At 42.1% G+C, this 24,735-nt stretch overlaps 1 protein-coding gene across 9 annotated transcripts in view; it reads left to right on the forward strand.

Annotated features, from left to right (window-relative positions):
• The window catches only part of ERBB4 (erb-b2 receptor tyrosine kinase 4), a 645,972-nt gene that overhangs the window by 401,260 nt on the left and 219,977 nt on the right, over positions 1-24,735 (forward strand). The window lies entirely within an intron of this gene.

Below are 24,735 nucleotides of genomic sequence, written 5' to 3' on the forward strand. Positions count from 1 at the left end.
AAAGAAGTAGGAGTTGATTTGTAAGACATAAAAGAAAGAATTTATTTGAACAGGAAGTGGTAAGCACCTGGGACTCGCTGCCATGCGAGGCTGGGGAGACAGGCACTGCCAATGGGCTCAAAAGGGTCTGGACAAGCTCATGGAGGACAGGTCCATAAATGGCTAAGTAGGGACCTGACATCCCCAAAACAATGGCTGTGGGTGGTGGGGGATGCTGAAGGAGAGGCCAGGCTACCTCCTCTTCCTAAGCAACAGCCCTTTTGCCATGCAGAGTGGCAGACCAGACTGGCTGGACCACCGGTCTGTCACAGCGGGACATTTCTGATACTTAATAGACACACTGGCAAACTCCCACAAGTGCCTGATTCACGTTTAGTGTGGCAAATATATGCACCACTTTCCATTGCATTTTCTTTGTGAGGTTATTTGTTTTATACTGGGAAGGAGACAGAAACTGCTTATGAATTCTGAAAGTTTTCTGACTTTCTGCATAAATAATTATTCATTCCAGAATTCATGCAGGAAGCATGTTACCCATTAACCTGCTTTGGCAGAAATGTTGCAGTTACCCAGAAGCAGGGAGCAGGAGGTACTACCAAGCCTCTCAGGGGACTCCAGCTGTCTCAGGTGACTACAACTGCAGCTCTTGTTCTTTTAGTAAAAATGGAGGTGATTTTAGTGATAGTGAGAACAAGTTACGCTGTAAGTTATTGGGGCCAAAAAGGCATCATCACGTTAGGAACTTTTCTTAGCTGCCCTGACAGCTGTTTTGGCTTATCTTCTCACTTCAGGGATAATGAAGACACATAGTAATGTACTGAAAATGGTGTCTCCTTGAAAACTTGAAACCTTGCTGTGTAAAATTAGTTGTGTATTATCTGTAATGAGTGACTAGGAATTTACCCAGAGTGAAAATGCCAAACTTGCCAAAGGTGTGAGTTTCAGGCAACTATCATGAACACCACCTTGAAAATAAGAATTTATCACACAGTGCTGTCATCCTTTGTCTTAAAGGCATTGGGAAGCCCTTTCATGACCTTTCTTGTGAAGGTGTTGAGGAAGACATTTCTTGGCTTTTTATGCATTTCTAACCAAATGGTAGTGTGAAAAAGTAGCTGACTCTCTTACAATATGTTTTATTTCAGTCATCTTTGCTAGTTTTGTGCATCTGCTAATATCTCATCATGATATTCTCTTGTCAAGATTTCAAGGCAGGAGGGAGCCTTCTGACAGCACAACCTTCCTATTGCCTGGGGAAGCATATTTTTAGTTTCCCAAGATAATATATGTTTTCTTTTTAGATTCTGCATATTTTGAGACAAGATCTTAATTAGAATTAGTTCTGAACATGATGAAAATATAAAACCTGTTCATTTCAGATTTCATACACTCAATTTTTTTGCAAGGCATTTCGAGTACTGAAAACTAGTAATAAAGAGCAGAAAATACTCTTCTAATTAAGTAATATACTTAGTACTCCTTTTACAGTAGCCTGGTTTAGCAGTTACCTCTTTTTTTCAGTCTCAGCTGGGAACATGTTCTTCTGTGCTTCACTATGCCCTAGAGAATGTTTTTAGCCTAATTAATGGAAGGACACATCTTTTCAGGGCTTGTCCTATGGACTTTTTTAGTGCATGAGACATGTCTAAGTGGGAGCTTGGCAAAGCTGCAACTGGACCATGTTCTGTGACAATGTGTGCCTCTGTCAAAACTGGAAGGATTTTGTAGAGGAGGCTGTTTCAGCAGAAGTTACTTCGGGGATTTCCTGACTCTCCAAAGACAGTTCTGATGATGCGCTATTTCAGCTCTCCATTTTAAAAATATGTTTTGCTTTGAATGTTTTCCTTTGTAATATATATTAAATTTTTCTAAGGGCAAATCAAAAGGAAATATTTACATTTGCTGAAATGAAGTGCTTCAAGTATTCTGAGAAAGAAATCTTTTTTGCCAGAGGAATTTGAATTTTTTACTTTCAGTTTAAAAGACAATGAAGTCAGACTTCAGAATTTCAAATACCCTGAAAACAGGTCTTACAGTCTTCACATAGCATAGTTATGAAACCACTTCCCATGTTTTCTCTCTGTAACGGCTCTACAGCTGGATTATTTTCTGATCTAAAACAACATGTCTTCACTTAGTGATTCGGGAAACTAGGCCAGATAATACTAATGATTTAATCCCAAATCAAAATACCACTCATAGATTTATCTCCATCCTGCAGCAATTCAGTCCTGTGCAGTGGAGATATTTCATTGGCCAAACTAGTTAGTACAGAAAATGGTATCAGGCAAAGCGAATTGACATAGCTATTTTGGCACTCTCTGGATGCATCAGGATTTGTCAGAAGAGCTTGTAAATACATAGTACTAATAAAAATCTCCCATTCCTTTGGGTTCTGGTCCTCATGCTGTACCACTAAGGTTTGTTGGGGCTTTGGCCAAGCCCCTATCTCCTAATGTTTTTCAATCAGGTGAGCCCTGTGTATTTACACAGTGTTGGTAGTAGTAAAACTAACAGAATACCCATATTTCTTGCTGGGATGGCCAGCCTGGGAAGTCCTGGAAATGCCATCACAGAAAATTCCTGCAGTAGTTTATTGTTTTGGCCAAATCTTCCGACAGGTTTGTGTAATCATTCCTCCTTTCTGTGTCCCCATGTTGCAGGATCCAGCAGTCAGTGTTGACCTGCAGCTGGCTGTGTAGATGTCTCTGTTCTTTCACTACAACTTTACTGTTTTCACTGTAAAGCACCCAGAAAAGTACGCTGACTTATTTGTACTTCAGTAGTACCCAGAGATGTACTACGTACTGAATATTGGTAGATGGCTGATCAGTTGCTGGTGAGTGCCTAGCTAATAAATAAAACACCGGTTATCCATTGTATTTATTTTAGAATTAGGCTGTTCACTACAAATGAGCAAAACTTACTTTACAGTTTGCCACAGGTGGATAAGCCAAAAAAAAAGCAGTACATCTTGCACTCTGTGCCTTTTTGGTGTTTTTTCATCTCACATGTTTTACACTGCTTTCCATCTATCAGATCTTTCACTGTTCTGGTCTGGTAATTCTGAGAGAGGATCTAGACCTTTGTGCTTCTGGCTAAGCATTTAACCCCATGGATGTAGGTGTGATTATGCCTTTTTATCAGCTTCTTTTTCTTTTCTGTTGTTTGTGTAAGCATTTTTCATTTGCTTTCACCATTTCTTGGTTTAGGAGAGACATTCTCTTCTGACGTTCTCTTCTAAGAGAGTTTCAAGTTTCTAGCGTAGGGGTTGTTTTTTTTTTCTTCCCAGTGTTATAATTGATTTCAGGAATTCATCATCTCCAGGTGGCTTGTCACTGGGTGATTTGTTTGATTTGAATCTTCTGTGATATAACACTGAAAAAGTTAATGACGAGTTCAACCCAAATGTGCTCCCTTCTGCTATGAGAAGTGAGCATGCAAACTGCATAGTAATGGTAAAATCTCCCCTTCCTTTGACATTTGCCACATGTGGTGCACCACTGGAGTCTGGGGAGGCCTTGGATGGACCATCAGATCCAAGCCCGTGTCTCCTAATATTTTGCAGGATTCTGCTAAATTCCCCAGGCATCCAAGAAAAGCATTTTCATATTACCAGGCCTTTGACTTTTACCATAACCTCTCCAACCCACTTTCCTAGAGAAAGCTATATTTGGGCACAATAAACACGATACATGGCATTCTCAGTGGATGCTCTGACAGTCTGTACTCCAAAACTCTGACATTCTGTACAGACCCTTTCTACCAGTGACCTCAGTCCACCTTAGATTTCACCTTGTTCTTCCCAAACTCTGCAGGGCAGAGACTGTAACGGCACAGCTTTCACTCTGATTGGTCTGGGGTCTTGTTAGAACTGAAACATCCTGCAGCACTAAAATTAGGTATTTGTGATTACTTGACAGGAGCAATCTCTCTGCTGGTTTATTTCTGACACCATGTCATCAAAGCTCTTCTGAAACAATATGCACTCATGGGAACAGCAGCGTGGTCTCAATACATGGGCAATGCTTCTAGTCCTGACGTGCTGTGGGTTTTGTTCTGGCTTGTTATAAGAAGCTACAAAGGAAGCAAGCCTGCCATTATGGAAATGGGATGGTAGCAGGGAATATTAGAAAATGTTTCATGTTGGTAGAACTTTTCCAGCTCAAAAAGAATCCGGATTTGGAAGGTCTTCAATTTTGTATGAAATACTGTGGAGGGCTGTGAATGCCACAGCAATGAAAGCTCAGCTTGTTTCTTTGCTTAAATTCAGAAAGAAAAAGCCCAGGCACAAGGAATGAACTGTAACTAGAAGTACCCAAATAAACTGGGCACAGAAAAATTGTGGTAGGAAATTTTTTCCAATAATAAAGCCTGATAGGCCACGATACAGACTTCAGAAGTATGACGAAGCCTTTGTCCTGATTTACTTGAAGTTAGCCTGGAGAAAGCCCTTTGGGAATGGACTGTTAGGAGTGTTTTGCAGGTAGCAGTGTGATGCAAACTCCAACTTCTAAATGGCCTTTCTGTGCAACCCTGCCTATGAAGCCTGTGCACATCCAAAGCAGGAGCTTTTCATGTTCATTCATGATGAATGGTTAACATCTGTTGTCCAGAAAAGTGCTTTCATGAACTATTAGGTTGACACTTACTTTGCGTAGCCTATTCTATTGTAAAAAAAGAAACAGAAATCAGAAGCAGTGTTCCAAGCATAGTGTATTTAAAAATGTAAATGTGTTCAGCACTGCCTCCAATGTGACCAGGTATGGTGGTCAGAGTCCTCTTCCAGAACGAATGCAGGGAACATCCAGCATGAAAGCTGCTTTATTACAAGTATCTCTAAAGGGCAGTTGGCATTTATCCTGATGGAGCATCTTTTTCCTGAGTGGTGACTTGTGAGCTATCACAGAGAAGGCTGAGTACATTGGAGGGCAAAGCGAAAGATGTAAGGCTGAATTGGCAAATGCTGTAAATCAGCATGGTTCCATGGACCAAAATGTGATCTTCAGCCATGCTAAGGCCCCAGCACTGATAAAATGAGGGCATGCAGGTACTCCTAGTTTCAAAGATGCTCTGATTAAAGCTGCATGTTGATGGCCTCCAGTGGGCCTTGGCAGTAGCCAAATTCTAGTGAGCCACAACAGTCATCTCCACAACCCTTTTATGTGGTGATAACCCTCAGCAGGCATATGGGAAGGCGAAGGGTAGGGCTGCCCTGGGAGTGTTATATCACACGAGGAATCCCTGTGAAAGAGGAATCTGGTACAAGATAATAACCTCCACTAGGACAGCCCTGGCAGCCTGAAGTGTTTAAGGGTGACCTAGACACAGAGCAGAAGGTCTTAAAATAACTCTCTGGGCTTTGCAAGCCAAAGTTCATTGCTTCCGAGCCTCGTGGTCTCAAGACCACAAAGTGTCAACTGTAACTGAAGTGCAAAAGCAGACTTTGAGGTTTAGAGAAAAAGTTAACCTGTTATTGATACTTAGCTATCCCTTTCCAGTTTCACCTATGGTACCGGTTCTGGGGGATATGGGGATTGAGAAGGTGACAGGGTACTTTGTTCATTTTTATTTAAATTTCATTTTACCCTGGAAAATGTAACTTTTGAACCAGAGCATAGTTTCTGGGAGAAACATAACACCCCATGACCCTCAGAGGAATAGAAACCTCAGTTAGAATCAGTGGTATCAAGAGAGGAAATTGAGAATGCAGTATCACATCTTCCAAGTGGCAAAGCGCTGAGACCAGATGGCTTCAACTCAGTTTTACAAGTACTTACAGGAACATCTGGTTCCTTGAATGCATCAGCTGTTTCACCTCTTTCTGAGTTGCAATAAGTTACTAGTTGCTTGTGTTGCCACCTCTCTTATGCATAGTCCTAAAGTGTGCAAACCATAACTACTTATGCCTGTGATTAATCAAGAAATTAAAATCTTACAAGTTACAATCAGCTTTATTTACTCCAGTCAGCTATAACATTAGGAAAATGTTGTACATCAACTATGGATAAAAACTTGCCAAGAGGGGCCTCATTTTGATGAGGAGGTGAATTCCTGACTATATGTAAACCCATATTCTTGGCTCTGCTCACATTTCAGGAGGCTATTTTAATTGCTTCAGAGTTTAAAATTCAATCCAAATATTAGAGGGAAAAGGGAAATCCTGTGTGGAAACTACTCTTTTGAGTGTTTTCTCATGATCTTCTCATGATCCTACAGCTCTTCTTTTGTTGTTCATCATTGTGTACTATGAAATGAAAAGAAGAACTCTGAAAAGAGCTGATGGTACTAAAAATTGCCTAATGGTAGTCATTTTCACCAAAAGCTTGTTCTTTGTGGCCTTTGCACCAGAAAAATCATGGGCAGATTGCTGCGGGTCTGTATTTCTGGACTACAAGCCTCACAAGTCTGCCAAACCCAGTGTTAAGCAAAAAGCCTTATAGTGTCGAATACTGTAGCCTTCCTGTTTTAAACGTGCTTTCTTCGATGATGCTTGGAATGGATTTCGCATCTCCCTGGGCTGAAGTTTTGCTAAGTGAGTGTGTATAAAGGAGAAGGAGAAAATAGGACATTTTATGTGTTTTGAGTTCTGTTTTGTTTTGCTTCACTTCATTACCTAAAAACCTCTGGTCATAAATAAGTAAGTACAGTGTTTGATCCAGCAGTGTGTAGAAAGTAGGAATCAATGGGAGCTTCGTTCCGGAACTGCATCTGAGAGACACGTGAGGAGAGGTGGCAGCGCTTGCATGGTGAGTTGAAAGTACACCATGTTACCAGCGGGGAAGAAGAAAGTGGGTCTTTCATTATTGACTGTATTATTGACTCTAGCATCTGGGATGTGTTTCAGGGACTTCAGATTTTCTCTCAGCCTTTCAAAGCTAACACTCTGCATCCCTTGAGGAAAAGGCAGCTTCCACAAAACGCAGAGCCTGCACACAGTAGTGTTTTCGCACGAGCCGGTAACGCTGGATGCCTCAGTTTTTCGGGTCTGTGCTCCCGCTGCTGGAAGCAGTCAGAGTGGAGGGAGGACTTGAGCAACATGGCAAAGCTAGTTGAGTGCCAGGGCTCTTAGTTGGCCTCTGGCAGCAGAGTGATGGCAAGAGAAGAAGCAACTTAGATCAAATAGCTCGTTATTGTGTTGCGTGTCCATATATTTATGGCAGATGTGATCTGAATGGATCCTTCCTGTTACAATGTGTTGATCATGTAATCTGCCTGTATTACAGGAAGGGGAGGTGTTAGACTTTGAATCCTTTGGGTTTCCCCTGTCTGCATAATATAAATGCGGAGTCAGTCTTTCAAAGCTTGGAGTGCCTGCACAATAGCTCTTTTCTCTCCCACTTCCTTTTTTGGTAGATTCCTGTTGCTGTTTACCCTTGTCAGTATAAATAAACTGAAGAAAAGCATAACATTTGATTTTAAAGGCTTAGGTGTCATATTTAGTTTACATATTTGATAAAAGGCATGGTTTTGCATCATTTGAACAATATACTCTTAGCAGGGCTTATGAAGTTTTTTTGGGGGGTTGAGCCGTGGTATTTACTCTCTGAATACAGCAGAGCACTAGATTATTAATACAACTAGGAATTGATCCAACAATTTATGAAGGTATCAACACTGGCATGTATAAGTGCGTTTCATCTAGTCCTTTTGTTACAGCAATAGTGACATCTTAAACCGGAGAGGTTTTGGCGGAGGTTCCCAAGCACTAGGCGTTTCTTCATTTTGTTGTTATTTCTCCATTTGTTTTTAACGACAGCCTCTGGCACTCTGACAGATGCCTTCCCTTTGCTACTCCAGAGAGCAGGCATGCCCCTTGAGAGCTTGGCAAGACAAGAAAGTGGATCTGTGACAGGTGCTAGAGCAAAGGACATCATATCTATACCAAGGTTATCTCTCTAATATGAATCCCTTATAGAAGTAAAACTTTGGAAAAGACTGCTTGCCTGCGTTTACCCTTTATGGGAAGCCCATGCCTTAGGCTGCTGTCCTAAATAAACTAGTACTTGTGTCTTCTCATGTCATTTTACATCTTCAACAACTTTTAAATTGGATCAAATCCATTTATCTTTTTTTACTTGCTTAGACTTTTTAGAAGAATGATTTTTCATTCTTCTCAGACAGCTGAGTTTGAAATGGACTTTTGAAGGATGAGGGTCCTGCCAGTGATGGAGAAATATGAAGTATCAGGGTCTGGTGATATATCTTCCAGTTAGTCCATCTTTCTCTGTGGGAAGCTGGCAAAAGGCCAATTGCAATAAGCCCTGAAATATTCCCCAACGAGAGCCTGCGCGGCTCCACTGGAGTCCACTGAAAGTTCCCATCCCTGCGAAGAGGCACTGTGCTAATGTGTCACCAGGCATGGTTTAAAATCCGTCATAAATGAAAATACTGCATGTTTTCATAGATTTGTGGATGTGCTAAGTGGTCAGAAACATTCAAGAACAGAATTTGAGGTCACTGAGAAAAGGGGACGGTTTCCAGAGAGCTCATTTTGACATAGAAATCCATCAGTTCATTTTCTATCTGCAGCAGATCTGAATAGTTATGAAATTCTGGTCTGCCAACTGATTGCCACTAAATAGTCAGCAACAGCTTTTAGGAAGAGGCAAATGAAATTTTCTATAGGTTCCACATCCCATAAACTTGAAAACTCTCTGGGATTTATCATTAACCAAGTTGGCGTTTTAGTTGCTGTGTGCATAAAGAGATGAAAGTCCGTATAAAATGAACCACATTTAGTAAACATATTGAGGCACAACTGAAATCAAAACAAATCAACTCTTTTGTGGTGTAATAACATGCTACCTAGACCCTTTCAAGGTTTTTCTCCTTGATTATAGGCGTTATCTGCTTCATTAATTTAAGTGCTGTTATTGTATCAATCAGGTACTTTGCCAATTTCTAATTGCCAGGCTGGCAGCTGAGTCACAAAGTTATCTTGGCTAAGAAACAGTTCAGGAATGACAGTTATTTGGGTATTAATTTGTTTTCCTAAAGACCTTGATTATTTTAAAATTGACGTGAGTTTCTTGTATTTTTTATTTGCCTTGGTGCATTTTATTGGCCTTTAAAAGGGTCACTCCATTTATTAGCCTTCAAGTCCATTTTAATAAGTGCTATATTAATAATATATACGAGTACTGATACATTTCAGCAAATAAAAACTTCAGTGCCGGTAGAAATCTCTTCAAGTAACCCAGGTTTGTCTTATATTTGTTTCAAATTAAAATACTGTAAAGAACATTTGAAATTGTAGGAAGGTGTGTTCCTCAGCTGTGCAAATAGGTGTGAGACCCACTGGATCAAGAATACATAAAAACCTATACTTGGTGTAACTGTGGCTTGTGATAGTTTGCAGCCAGTTTGATGCCCTGTTGGTGTATCACTGTAAAAATTTTTTTTTACATGATTTTATCTTTCAATCCAAATAACACAATAGATATTTTTCCTGATCAGGATTAGCTAGGAGGTCCTGATAAAACCATTGCAGTGGAGTTAAATCTAGTTGTTATTTGAAGGGCATGGTGGCTGGTCATGCTCATCATGGCATTCATTCCTGGTCCCTGGTGGGTTGATTGAAACTCCCATACGCTGAAATAGGCAGTGAGAGACTTTTCAGGTCATCCACATGGATTTTTCTGGTTTGAAGTGATACACAAGCTCTTCTATGTGCGTCTCGGAGACGTTCTGGTTTTCTTTTGAGCAGGAATTTACTTGTGCAAACAATCACAGCAAATAAATGAAAACATTTGGGAGCTACAGCAAAAGATGTTTGTAGTCTTTGCGAAATCTCACTCGCATGGGGATTGAAGAAACTCTAAGCCTAAAAGTTAATTTTTCATGCAAGAGAATGTGTAAGGTTCATTACAAGTTTCATCTCTTACGTGTTACCACTGTTTAGTACCACACAAAAGCCGTACTCAGTCCTTAAATATTTACTGTAATAATTTGTATGATTAGACCAGGCTTTGGTTTTTACTGTTGCTAGTACAATACCATTTAAGAACACTGAATGTATTTTATTTAGAAAGGCACTGACACATACACAGGGTTTTTTAGCAATTCATTGAGTCGTAAGCACAAGGTTAATTACACAATGAATCAACAAACAAACAGAAACTTCTGAAGTTGGTACATCCTTCCGCAACTATACAGCAAGGTTAAAAGCTAAAGACTTCTCTCTCTTTCTTATGTGTTTTTCAAGCAGTGAGAAACGAGTACAGAAGAAATGCATCTTAACATCCCATCCAGTTTCTGCCATACCTCCTGTCTAGCCCAACAGGCTCTTCAAAAGAGCCCGGTGATATATTTATCCAGACCAAGCGCTCGTCGTACCCCTTAGCAACAGGAAGCACATGAAAGCTCTCAGGGCAGGTTTGCACTATTTCTCTTCAGGGTTTCTTTTTAGTTCAGTGTCTTGCTCAGGCAAAGAGCACTGGTTATCTAATGAACAGTTCAAAATTATTGGAAAAAATCTGAGGTAAAGAACAGCATGGGTTTGGTATCCCTTATGTATAGACTGCTATCTTTTCCCAACTTCCCTGCATCCTGGATACTTGCATTGAATTAATTTCTGAGATAAGTATTACTGGAATAATAATAATGTAGTGTGGGGAGTACCTCAGAGGAAAAACACCTCATCCTTGAAGTTACCTCTATGGAACATAATTCTATATTTTGTGGATTAAAGGCACATGCTGCTGATAAGCAAAACTTTCCTACATCAGTGGGATGTTGTTTTATCATTTTCTGATAGGCACAGTCAATTTGTGTATCCATGTTCGTAGCTGATTGATAGCCTACTGTAACAGCTATACCAAGGGAAATGCTTTTGCCTATGGTGGCTTCTTCTTTATTGGATTTTTAAGTTACAAATTTAATAAATCTGTTTTAATTAACAAAGTAAATACAAAACTGAGTTATGGGTTTAAAGGGAAAATGTACAGGAACCCCATGACTGAACAGAACTGATCTGATTCTTTTTTTTCAGCCTTGAGACATATTTAGTCTTCTGTTTATTCTTGTCTGGCAAGAAGCAGTTCATATGCTAGGAAAGGTTAATTATTCCTGAAAAGGAATCAAAATCACCAAAGAAAAGAATTCCTAAATTTGTAGTTATAGGTGGTCATTTCATCATCGCAAGGTTGTTCTGCTGTTTATTTGATGTGTGGCCATATTCTCCTTCTGTCTTCTTATAAATAAGTGCAGTGAGTACCTTTATGTTTTTTCTTAGCTGAGCTTTCTTGAAGACCCCTCCAAGTACCTATATGCCATATGGTATGTTTAATTTACAGTATGGGTGCTACTGTGGCATGCTGGCACTGCCCTTTTGAAGGATGCAAGTTCAAGTCTCAACGGGGCACACTGAGAGTTAGATGCAGGTAAGAGCTGCCAGGACTTCTGATTTCTGTCTGCTCTGCCAGATGATTTGACGCCTGAGTAAGATGCCATTACCAATATACTGTGTGGTACAGGGAGAGCGGGCAGCATCCAGGAGAGTTCAGCCTGATGCAGTGTTCATGTCCAGTATAGTACATGCTGTACTTGAGAAAAGCAGCTGGTGTTTTAGTGGTTGCATTTGTCTGTTGAACCAGCTACCATCTCTGTGTCAGATTTAGGTAACTGTGAACAGAAAGTTCAGGTTTAAGCTTGTTTGGACTTAAATCACCTCTTCCATAACTCAGAAGCAGGTGAAGAAAAACAAGTGCAGGAGAGGCATCAGCACCCGTGGCAGCAGCTGTCGGGTCCTGATGACACTGACAGCATACTCTTAGAGCTGCTCGGAGCTATATTTTGCATCCTAGACCAGTAAACGTGTGAATCCAGAGATCTCAGAGTGCCTGCTGGAGCCCTGATTACTTTGTCCCTCTTGTGACAAGTGCTGGCAGGCAGTCAAGGACATTTTCTCCTCTGTTCACATTACAGGAAGGGGCAAGGCTTGAGCTAACTCAGGCTGAGCTTACATTCAGGCAGGTGGAGCACTTCACAGGGCTTGAGGAGGAAGACGAGCCTGAGCTTAGCTTGCTTATCCCAGTTCTTGCTCTCACCCAACTCTGCCTGCCCCGATGGTCCAGCCTACCTCCTCAGAGACAGTCTCACACAAGGCAAATTCATAGGAAAGATGGATGCAGTGGAGATGCTTTTCCCCTCTTGCACAACCTCAGCTGGGGTCTGCTTTGGTTGTGACCTGTGCAGTGCTGCTGTGCTAGGCCTGAGCACCGAGCTCCATCGTAAAGAACGTGCTTCCTCTTGTCAAACTATGGTGTTTCCTTGGGAAAAGGGGAGGAGAAATATTGCTGGTTGTTTGCAAAAATTCCTTCTACCATTCTTAGCAATGCTAAGCTCCCCTGGAAATCACCTGGCAGCTTTTGAGTGAAAACCAACCAAACATCCAAATACTGCAGACCAGAGTTGGCAACACACGCGCACCCCATGCAGTGCCCCAGCATGGGAGCTTTGTTGCGCCACTGAGTGGTATTAAGTTAGACGGGTGCTGAGACAGGAGACTGACACTGTCAGTAGTGGGATAACTTTGTTTGGGGGGAAAAAAAAAGTCCCTTAAAAAGCAAAAAAAAAACCCCAAAATTCAGAATTCTGTTATTACCAGTGTGGTTTTAAGTGGACGTTGGTCCAATTCACCTGAGAATACTAGCTCTTTCCAAAATGCACATGTACCAGCAGTGTCATTTCCAGAGGTCACTCAGACGTGCCTCTGCATGTGGTACCTCTTGCTCTGGTACATCATCAGAGGTTCGTATGTGTTACATGTTTTAGGAATTTCCCCTTTTTCTGTGTGCGAGGAGATGGTTTTGTTCATGTGCAGGCTGTGATTTGTACTAATGGTACGGCCCAGAAGACCAAGGTTGAATTTTATGTTGTGCCTTGTGGAGACTTTTTTACCTCCTTCATCCCCTCTTGGGTTAACCCAGAGGCAGAGGGGCTGGAGTGCTGTGTGATGTGGCACATTGTCTGGCTTGTCAGTGGGAATGGCCAGCGATGCTGCACCACTGTGTTGTGCCCCAGGCTTGGCTCCTGGTGGGATTTCTCCACAGGTGCTTGTGTCTGCAGAGCTCAGGGGATTGTTTGCTTGTCCCTTGCTAGTGATATACAGGTGTTTCCATCTGACACATGGGTCATTCGCAGGACCCTTTTCTAAGAATTTAATTCTAAAATGGTGTAAAACAGGGGAAAAAGGGAAGGGCAAGATCCTTGTGTATGTTAAAATGGGAAGGCCAGTGATTAATGGGCTTAAAACCCTGGAAAAGATTTTGCTCATACCACAGCACTCAGCCTAACTGCCCTTTTCAATCCCTTCCCTGCCAAGCGCTCGGTGGAGTTACCCACCTTCTCTCTGTCCTCTTGTCTGACAAGCTTTGCAGCACCAGGATTCCCCAGATGACCGTGAGGCCCCTCGCCCGGCAGGAGTAGGAATATTAATTCGAGGTCGCGATGGGAAAATGACAGCTTTTAATAGAGTAGGTGAGACATCGGTGATGGCTTTTAACAAACTGCCTCTCTTCTCCATGGGTGAGACCACTAGGCTTTTGCTGTCTTCTGTGGCTCAGAGAACAGGCAGAAATGGGCAGGGCAACACAGGGGAGGGTGCTCTGGCAGCAGCTCCCGTGTGGGTGCCACATGCTGTGCAGCAGAGGCTGCGGTGGGGCAGGGGGAGGAAGGCTGTAGTGACGAGGAAGGCTGCTTCCCTGCAGCGCTCTGGGACCAACACGTCCCTGGCTGAGAGCCCCCCGTGTGTGTGCCCGTGTGCCTTTGGAGGGCAGGGTGGGGCATGCAGGGAGGCTGTGAGGGAGCCCCAAAGCCAGGAGAAGACCCTGCAGAAGAGCAGGGAGCTGGCATATGGGACAATTTGGGATGGGAAGGAGGAGACTTTCTTATGAACGTAGGGAAGCTCCAGGATGCAGCTGCTTGTAGCCACCAAAGTTTGTCAGACCTATGGAGGTGGACTGAAAGAGAAGGCCACCTTCATTAGGAGGCAGCCTCTAACGAGGTGTGGGAAGGATGGTTTGGGAGCCATTTTATTTTCCTCTCCTGTCATTGTGTCTATGGAATCAGTTAGTTGCTCTGAGCACCTGCCCAGGCGCTGAGCGTGTGGGGAGCTGTGTGTCAGAGACTAGCTAGTAAATTTGTTAGGCTTTTTATTTTCTTTATTTTCATTTAAACATTTACATCACGTCTCCTTACCTTCTCTTGGCTGTAATTAGAAATCCTGTGGAATTAAGAACCATTAAATTCATAGAGATTTCAGCCTTGGGAATTTGCCCAGAGGCACACAGCTTACAGGCCTTCACAAGGCTTGGCTTTCCTGGAGTCGTCTCCCCCTCCCCTGCTGCTTCATCCAAGCCATTTTACAAAAAAAGGAACCATCTTTTCAATTTTGCTAATTAATTGCTCTTGCCAAGCAACAGATGTTTTGTAGCCCTTGAAGACCAGGAATAGCCAGGTATATAACTTCTGCAGCCTTACACTGACTGCCTGTGCAATTTAAGCAAGAACAACTTCTGAAGCTCAAGAGAAAGACAAGCTATTAAAGCCAAATAAAGCATTACAATAACTCAGAAGAATATGATTTTCCCCCTATATTTGATGGGATGAATATTCCCGTCCCTTTACCAACATTTATTCAGTACTGGGGCACAGCACTCGGTGAACTGAGAAAGAAATTATCATTTAGGATATCTCTTATGATTATTTATTCATTTATTTATTTATAAATTGTGTCTGAGATGCATCAACCTTGAAAGGCAATGGTATGAAAAGCCACAAAGCTAACCATGGGCAATGCAGGGGCAGAGATTCAGGCTTGAAACCTACCCTGCCATGCCCTGAAGCCAGGAGAACAGCTGCTTTGTTTTGCTCTCAGTGACTCTGTTCACAGCCTATGGTCTGTTTGTGTGCTCTCCTTCTCTTGTGTAGGGTTATTTGGGAAGCTCTTTGGCAAAAAATTACTAAGACTTGTTCTTAATGCTAAGGATAGCAGTTAGTAAGACAGAATTGGTGGGTCCGGGCACTTACTCTTCCCTCCTGTTGTCTACATTATTAAAAATGATCTCACTGAAATAAATACCATCAATCAGTGCCAGCTGCAGTTTAGCTAGAGTGTAGACAAGGACAAACTGCACTTTTGCTGCCTCCTGACAGAAACTGTTTGGACTAGTTTAACTGCAGAGTGGTAAAATGCTGGAAGGAAACCAATCCTTTTTTCAGGAAGAAAGTGTATTCTGCTATCAAATACGACAAGGAAAGCAACACTTGCTCCTGCCAAGATTGTATGGGTACAGAGCAGAAACGAGTTAGAAAGGGACTGTCCACCATGTGACAAGCCATTACTGAGAGCCGAGTATGTCCTCTGTTAACGGAGGCGTAGATCTCACTGCAGTTTTACTTCTGCCACTCCAGGCCACAGCATCACTCCTGATCTACTGCATCGTAACTGAGAGTAGCTTGGATTCAATGCAATTCTTTTACTGGGAAAAGAAGGAGGTGTGTTGGGAAAATGTTTGCAGCCATGTTGGTTACAATTGAAATATTGATGGAAAGAAAGAAGAGGATGTTTTCATTGTGGCTTTTAAAAAGCTAAATGTGTAGGATGAGGTGTTTTTAAAATCAGGATTGGTGGCAGATGAGAAGGGCTCGTATTTAAAAGCAGGCAGAAGAACTGGAGGACACTTGAGGAGAGAGGTGGTAGTCTCAAAAAAAGTGAATGAACTAACCCTGAACTCTCTCTTGTGCTTAGGACCTTGTCACCCATTCCTTTAGCTCCCACTATCCAAAGTGGTTATTTTGGCATGAATTCACATGTGCTTATTTGCCTCACCTAAGCATCTGGTTTGGTGTTAATAGTTTAAGGCAAATTGGCCTGAATTCTGGAATTTTTTTTATGTGACAGCCACATTTTAGTTGTTGCCATGGTATCACTACTACCTTATAATAGATGCACAGAAAACAGGCATAATTAAGGTCAAAAAGGATGTGGTCAAACATGATGATCACAGAAGGCACATGAGTTTTGGGAAGGGAGAACAGTTAGCAGGAGCACATCAGCTGTGTTTCCACAGGGTTGGCGGCTCAGCAGCGTGGACAGGTTCCCTGTCGTCAGATTTGAAACCTGAACTGAATGTGCATGCACAAGCAAGAAGCAGGACTGACAGCGACCTCCTAGCAATTATTGCAGTTAAAGGGGAAAAAATAGGAGTTGGGATACTTGAGGCTCAGACCTTATCAAACTCATTAACTTACAAAGAAGTCCTTACTGATTGCTGTTATTAACATGCATGTTTCTCAGTTTACAGGCCTTCTTTTGGCTACCTGGCTGTCCCCAGGCACAGCACTGAGAGGGCAAATGCTATCCAAGGTCCTTATGGCTTGTAGGAGCCAAAGAAGAGTCACTTCACAGTCCTCTGTGCGGGAGGAGGATTTTCAGCATGTCATATGCACAGTTTCAGTACAGGAGAGCCACTGAAAGGCACAGGCACTTCCCACCTCAGACAAATTTCAATTAAAATTCCTCTTCAAAGAGTCGACACCATATCTCAGGAGAGGTTAACAATGTGGCATGGAAATGTGAGAGCGTACTTGAACAGATCCCATATAGAAATTTTAAGCTCAGCGGACACAGACTCCTCTTTCAAGCCCAGAAAAAAGATTAGTTAGGTTATGCAATTGCTGGAGCTGGCATAAAACCAGCTGCATGCCAATTACTAGCCTGTATGCAAATGCTTGTACTGAAATGCAGGATGCAGCTGGATGTGGGTCTGGGCACTCTTCCAGGATTATTCCAAGCAACATTATGACAGTTTTGAAAGAGAAGGGCTCTACAGAGCCAGTAATTTTTTACAGCCTTTCAGAAAATGGAGGAAATTACCACTACATCCAGATCTTAACTATTTTTTTTTGAAGGGAGAAGGAATTTCTGCATGTTGATGCCAATCAGGATGTACTTGAGGCACTTGCGCACCAAGACAGAAAGCCATCAGTCTGTTTGCCAAGTGCATGGCCTGAGTGCCAGATGTGCTTGGGATAGAAAGCAGGCTTCTTGAATTTGTCAGTGGTTGTATGAAAAGAATTTAAAAATATATAATCAGATAATGCCAGAGTTGAAGCTCCCAGGGATGCTGCAAGGAACCCTGTTGCATTCATATGCCGCTGGCCCTGCTGAGGTTTCTGTTCCTACTGCTGTTTGACTTCCACTTGAAAAGCCTGCTTGGAAAGGGTGCAGCAGCAATGGCAGACAAACTGTCGGGCAACATTTACTTCCAAGATGCTTCTTGTAAAGAGCTGATGCCAAGAGAACAGGGACATGGTAGTCTCACAGTTACATATCTCAGCAGATGGAAAAGATAAATTGAGAGCTGCCACCAGCAGACATGAAACATTACAGGTTTGATCAAAATATTATATAGCAAATGGCCTGACAAGGTGAGGCATTTAAAATGCTTGTGTCTGTCTTGGCAACGCAGAAGTGTATCAGTCAAAGTATGTCACCTCATCCTGTGTGGAGAAATATGAACATCCTATGAGAAGAGAACTTTGTAAAAAGTTTAGGGGAAAAAATAAAAATAAGTACACTCAGTGCCTTTTCTCTAGTTTGGCCCACATAGATGATGTGAAATGTAAGGTAGTCTTCAGCAGAGAGCTGGTTTCATTAGGGGTTCAGTTTGGCTCAGTGGACCTCCTATCTATTATGTGGCTCCAAGCACCAGCTTCTACTTTTTCTGGCCTGGAATAGGACACTCTCTCCACTGGTGCCCTATGTTTCTTCAGACTCCCTTGACTGTGGCTGCCTGCCCTTGAGATCAGGGAGGGAAGGAGGTTTAATGAGTCCCTGTTGGAGCAGTGGGACAGTAAGGTTTAGGTCCCAGTATCATACACCAGGACTCTGAACTAGCAGAACAGCTGGTCATAGGCAGAGGAGGACGGTTGAAGGATCAGTCTGCAATCTTACTCCCAGGAATTCTTGACTGGTGGTTCTCTGTAGAGTTTGTGGGTGAATCTGCAGCCAATGGAAATGTCCTGGAGGCAGTAGGAAACTGCTGGAAGCCATTCATGTTGTTGTAGAGCTGGCAAATAAACATACTTCCCCTCAGGAGCAGAAAGCATTCATCTGGAGAAACACATCAATCACAGCAAAAGCTCTAAAGAAGTAATGAGGAAAAATGAATGTGAAACCATCATGGTGAGCCAGGAAGGGTGGCTTGGTTGTGCCTTGTTGCTGCACTTTTGCAGAGGCTGATGAGTGTGACAGATGAAGAAGTTGTTGCAACTATAGGGCATGGGTAGCATTTCAAGAGGGCGGAAGAAGTGACACTGAAGTCTGTTCAGTCTTCATTGAACAAATTTGAAGGATGACTGACACAGAAAGCAGGGGCTGTGTCATGAAAGACTGCAAGGCAAGTGCTGATACAGCTGCTTTGGGTTATTACACCAGATTATGTCCCATGGGATGCTCACCATGAAAGGTGACCAGACAGCAGAAATGAATTCCAGTACTGGGGTATCCATCAGAGCTTCCAGGCTTTCTGGAGCCTGCTGGGACACCAGGGTGACTTTGTTTGCCCTGTTGGTGCACCCAGTGTGCTGCACATCATCTCCCCTTCTGCACCTTCTGCTGGCTTTCTGCCAAAGAATAAGAACAGGGCAGAAGAGAGATGATTTATTTTGGATTCAGCAGGTTTTAGTAACTTTTGAATAATCAGATGCCCGCAGCTGTGCTTCCTTGCTGAAATCCATACTCAGAGGTATGGTTTTTGGAATAACTGAAAGGTGAGCACTGCCAAGCAACAGTGTGTTATCAGAGGACTTACTGAAGAGGCACATACCAGCGCACTGCAGAAATGGCTCATGACTTTCTGAACGCGCAAGCGCTGCTAACTGGGACGCAGATATCCCCATCAGGTAGTGCTGTGCTACCTGAATGTTAAGTCATGGCTCCTGTGAATGAAATGACTGCTCATTTCTGACTGTTGGTGTATTGCTGCTCTTATAGACCTCAAGAGTGTGCCTTCTGGGGTGAGCTAGTGATGTGTCATGCTCTCCATAAACTGTAATTTGAAACTCATCAGTGCTTCATTACAGTGACTTAAATGAATGTGATTTTCTTTCTGCTAACAAAAAGATCGAAGGGTGACAGTTCTTTCATGCTGAAAGCTGTAATGGTTCTTAGTCCAGATGTCCCCTTTGCCTGAAATGGGGGACAGTGGTGGTGACATAGGTTCTGTATTTCAAATACTATAGCACGTACTGTCTTTATATATGCGCATGACATGCTTTTAAATATATGTTATGTTCCAGATGGGTGTTTTGCATCACCAAATGCTTATCAGTAGATAAAAGTTTAAAATGAAGTATGCTTTTATAAAAATGGAGATAATGGATTGCTTATTGAGTGTTATAAGTACTGTGGTAGTAGATGATTAACAATCGTAGAAGGACAAAATAATTTAGGTTGGAAGGGATATCTGGAGGTCATCTGGTCCAATCTTCGGCTCAGAGCAGGACTAACTTCAGACAAGGATCAGGTTGTTCATTGTTTATGAAAATCTCTAGAGATGGAGATAGCACTATTTCTCTGGTCAGTCTGCTTCTGTGCTTAACCACTTATGCTGTGAAGAATATTTTTCTGATGTCTAATCAGTGTTTCCCATGTTGCATCTTGTACCCATTGCCTCTTGTCCTTAAGCCGTGCACTTCTGAGAAGAGTCTAGCTCGGTGTTCGCCTATAGCCCTCCTTTAGGTAGAGGCAGTCTGCAGTTAGGTGTCCCTCCTCCTCAATCATCTCTTCTTCAGGCTACACAAGCCCTGGTCCTCTCACCTCTCCTCACATGACAAGTCCTCCAGCCCCTAACCAGCATAGTGGTCCTTCCCTGGACTCTCTTGTAATTGGGCAACAACTGTGTTGCACTCAGGTGCCCAAAACCAGACCCAGTGGTTCAGATGCACCTTCACGAGTGCCCAGCAGATGGGCATCATCACCTCACTTTGACCTACCTGCTGGCTCAGCTTCTGCAGCCCACTGTGCGATCATCCTTCATCACTGCATGGGTGTACTGCTGACTCATGTCCATCTTACCACCCACAAGGACCGCCAGGCCCTTTTCTGCCTCTCTCCCTGATCTGGAGAAACCCACAGGAAGCCACGTGGATTATTAAAATGTTATGGTTTATATCTGTTAATCTACCTGTCACACCCCCCACCCCACCCCCACCCCCAAATTATATTAAGAAAACAGTAGTCAAGCACTTGGCTGCTAAAATCAGGATCAGAATTTGACTGGACAAAGAAGTAAGGCAATTAGCATCTCCTTCTGAAAATTAATATCCCTGTAACAGAGTCAACATATTACATGAAAGCTCCTCACCTGCAAAGTCAACAGGGTTAAACAGCTTTCAAAAGCTAGCGATGAGAAAAGAAGCAAACAAATGAGGTGGGTAACATTGTAAACAGCTACTGCTGCTTCTACAGTTAACATCTACAAAGGAAATGTTAGAGCTAAGGCTGGACATATAGCTTTATGTCTACCCTGTTATTAATTAACATCAAGGATATGTGATACTGATGGCAGGTGTATGGTTAACAAAAGTAGTGTTGGTTGGAATCGGTACATCTTTTTATTCTCTGTTGTCAAAGCAGAGTAATTATTATAGGAGCAGGAAGCCTCCTCCAGAATGGAGGGGAAGGAGATTATTTAAATGTAAACCTGGGCCTAAACACTTTGGAGAATCAAGATCCAAGTAAGCAGAAGCTGCTGTGATCATTGCAAGATGAGTTAAATTAAGCAGCCGCTAGGACAAGTGAATCTAGCTGGATTATGGAGAGAGACCATTTCCTTTAGCACAAGCCAACTGTGTTGAGGAAAACAAAAGTATACTTAGGAACAGGACTGTTTCTTGTGAAAAGAAACACATCTTAAATTTACTTTATACCCAACTGTTTTCTCCCCTTTTGGATGGGTGAGGCAGTTTTGTGTTACTTGTTTGATTCAGCTGTTTCTACTCTCCTCCATAGTATTTTGGATTACTTTCTCCATGCCCTGAACCCTTTGGGGCCATGTGGCCACATTTTATGTGCCCAGTGGTCTCAGTAACTGCTCAGGGTGCAAGGTGAAATGGGACCCATTAGCCTGAGACAGACTTGTGCTTCCCCGAGAATAAGGTAGTCATGGAACAAATAACTCTGGCACTTTTACTGCAAAGGGCTAGGATAATTTGCAGTGTTGTTTCCTTTTATAAAGTAACCAGCGAAATTATTTGGTGTCTTAAATTTTAATAAGGCTGCAGGAAGGAAGAATTCAGGGCATGCACAGACAGAAGAATAATCCAAGCAGATACAAATGTCATCTTTGAGTTGGTTTAATATGGCTGAACCCATTCATGAAACAGATACTCTCTTTGGGGAGATCACTAAAGAAAGGGTTGACTAGAGCCTGTTGTCCTTTAATGAAGTAGCTAAATGACTCACAAGGACCATGTGAGCCCATCTTCACACACATTTGCAGTGAAATAGTGAAAAGGGTACCCCATCAAACTCAGTGAAAGGTAATTAAATGACTCCATTTTTATTTAAGCAGCAAAATAGGTAGCTAGATTTGGAAGATTTATACTCAGGTGCTACAATCCAGTGTTCTTAGTTATTCAGCAGTTGGAAGTATAGACCCACAGGCTGCACATAACACTGATTGCTTTTGATAGAAATAAAGAATATCTTGCTGTTACCATCAAGCCTTGAAACTGACTTCTAGCTAATGACCCAAATAATCTTTACTTGAAATTGTATAATCGAGATCGAAGGCTGTCGGAGGCTTCTAGCTGGTACACAGATTCCACATCCATGAGCTTTTGAGAATGGTCATTGAGCTGAAATGGAGAAGGTTAAAACTCTCATTTTCATTACCAAGCTCCCCCCATCTCCCAATACAAATGTGACATTTCAATTTTACACAGTCCAACTCTTCTTAAATCATCTGTATAAAAACTTCAGATCTTGATTGATGATGGATGAGCTAGTGTCTCCTAGAGCACCCAGTTCTCATTACCCTTTAAGACATAGCTTATTAATGATGGACCTGAAGTGCTTTCCCAGTGGGTCATCAGCAATCAGCTGTGCTAAGAGATCAAAAGACTTGGTTTGGCATGAAATTTCCAGGCCAAAGCCATTTGCAGATAATGCATTCAGCATCTTGGGTGAAATATGACCGTGTTTTGAGAGTGATACAGTATCTGACAACTGATTCCCATCACCTGGGTGATGATGGCAAAGACGCAGCCCTGTCAGCATGCAAAGATGCTTCAGCTCTAATGGAGGCTGACCTTGGAAGTTAAAGGTATCATCACCATGCGTTATATAATACATTATGTCCAGAGTATACCTGTGCATGGTGTAAAAAAGACAGCTGTTTCCTTAGTAGACAATCAGCTTGGAACATATAAGGTATCTTCTGTTTTGCTTTTAAAGTGGTTACAGTGGACATGCCCAACAGTTTTCCCTAATTAACTCCTTCCCCTTTCTCTGCCGACTTTAGAGCTGGTTCTTTTCCCTCTCACTATGCCTTCTTCCAGTTTATTGTGCCAGCTGGCTTCATAGCACCAGGGAAGAGCTCTTAATTTGCCACCTTGAATAGCAATATCAATTTTATAACCAATTTTAGAACAATTTTAGAACCAGATTCTACTGCTAAATAGGTGCCTACTGCCCCCACTGCATATCAACACACACAAGTTACTTGCACTTAGGGATACATTGCACAATGTGAACATGTTTTGCCAATTTAATCCACATTAGAAATTAGATAACAGACCATGAGGGATTACACTGTACACAAGAAAAAGTCAGCTGAAGAAAATGCCTTTTTAACAGATGAAGAAGAGTTCTTTATATCTCTGGTCTAAACAGACAGCACACTTGCAAAGCTACTGTTTCTTTACCTTATTTACAGTGATCTTAAGCTTCTGGTGGCTGGTAACGCATTTTCACTGACTCCAGGTCAAACTCATTCTATTAGAATAGATGGTATGAATTTAGCCCCTTTTTGAACTCAGCAGACTAAGTATAAATTGTGTGTGATGTACCTATCCATGTTCATGGCAGTTTACGGAAAGTGTAAGATACTTGTGTTTGATGGTTGCCAGAGACCTGTATGTTTCCATTTCCCCTGTTAGTATTTTAAGTATTGTATGGTAGGTTACCAAAATTATGTGGTAATGGTTCTGCTTCATCACTGGGCTAATGGAAGCAAGCAAATAGCAGATACAATGGATAATACATTTCTGATTTAGCTTCCTGAATAAATAACCATTTAATAGAATTTTAATAATATGCAGATATAAATTGGATTGGACTTGATAATCTTAAAGGTCTTTTCCAACCTAAATGATTCTATGAATCTATGATTTGGCAGCATTAAGCATAATAATGACAGAAGTCAGTGGCCAGTGTACTTGCTGATTTATTTTCCTGTAACTCTAGTTACAGAATTATACTGCTTTTAAGCCAGTAATGTAGATCTAATAAGAAAGATAAGATTTTGCATTCACTTCAGAATGAGTGGCAAAAGACCTTGGAGCTACTCCTTTGCTCAGAGCACCAGCTGCAGCCCTAGTGCCAAAATGGGAGATCATGGTACTCTTAAGTGTGGCCATCAGTACCTTACAAGAAGGCATCCAAAATTGTCTTGACACCTTAAGGAAATCTTTTCCCAATGAAAGCTAGAGGGACTTCTGCTTCAAAATCTGTAACTCTGCGTCCCTGAGCAGCGTAGAAGTCCAAGGGTAGCATTTGCTGCCAGCATGGCACAGTAGGTATTTCAGGCAGCAGCTGATAGAGCTGAGTGCTGTGCCGCCTGCCCCAGGCAGCAGTGTTGTACTTAGACTAACAATTTTCCAATGTCACAAAAAATTGTTTTAGAAGACAAGAATACTCTCCCCAAAATGGTATTTAAAATACATTCCACTGTGCGCAATCCTTTTGAGTGCTGCTTTGGCAGGAACTAGCTTCTTTATTCACAGTAGAAATTACAAAATTCACTAGGAGACTTCTCATTCTCCTTCCTCCTCCAGCCTCAGAAAAAGCTGAGCAAAGAGGCACCTCAGGTGTTGCATGCAGGAAAAGAAAGCTCTTTTTGCCTGGCTTCCTTTGCTAGCTCATCTGCACAGGCAGAGGTGCCTGCCTTTCTCCTCCTGTTTATTGTTTAACTTTTATCTCTCACTTTCAGTGCTGTAAATTAAAATGAGATGATGACTTGATGATGATGAGTTCGTTTTACAGTAACTCTATCGTATATTGATTACATTTTTGCTTCATTTGCTTAATATGTAACAAGGTTTATTAGGACTTTCCAGGCATTGTTCTTGCTAAGAGAGGGCAGGGAAGTGCAAAATGCATTTGAGTTTAAGTCAGTGAAGCCAATGCATCTGTGCTGATTTTTACACATGCTGAGGACTCAGCATAAAGAAAAGCAGGATAGCAGGTTGGAACAGGAAGGTAGAAAGGGAATGAATCTGGATCCCACAGAGCAGGAAGAGTCAAGCACCAATACTTTAAAGATTGTACTAAACTTTGAACTCAGGGTTATTAATATCTGTAAGAGCCCATCTTTGATATTAGTACTCAGGTTTATTAGTGCCTCACTGCATGAATAGACCTGTAAACTTTAATCCTGTCACCTATGAAAAATATTACAGTGCAGGGCAAAAAAAAGATTCTGCGTCATGTTTTAGGGGAAG

This window comes from Accipiter gentilis, chromosome 1, assembly GCF_929443795.1.
Source record: "Accipiter gentilis chromosome 1, bAccGen1.1, whole genome shotgun sequence".
NCBI lineage: Eukaryota > Metazoa > Chordata > Aves > Accipitriformes > Accipitridae > Astur > Astur gentilis.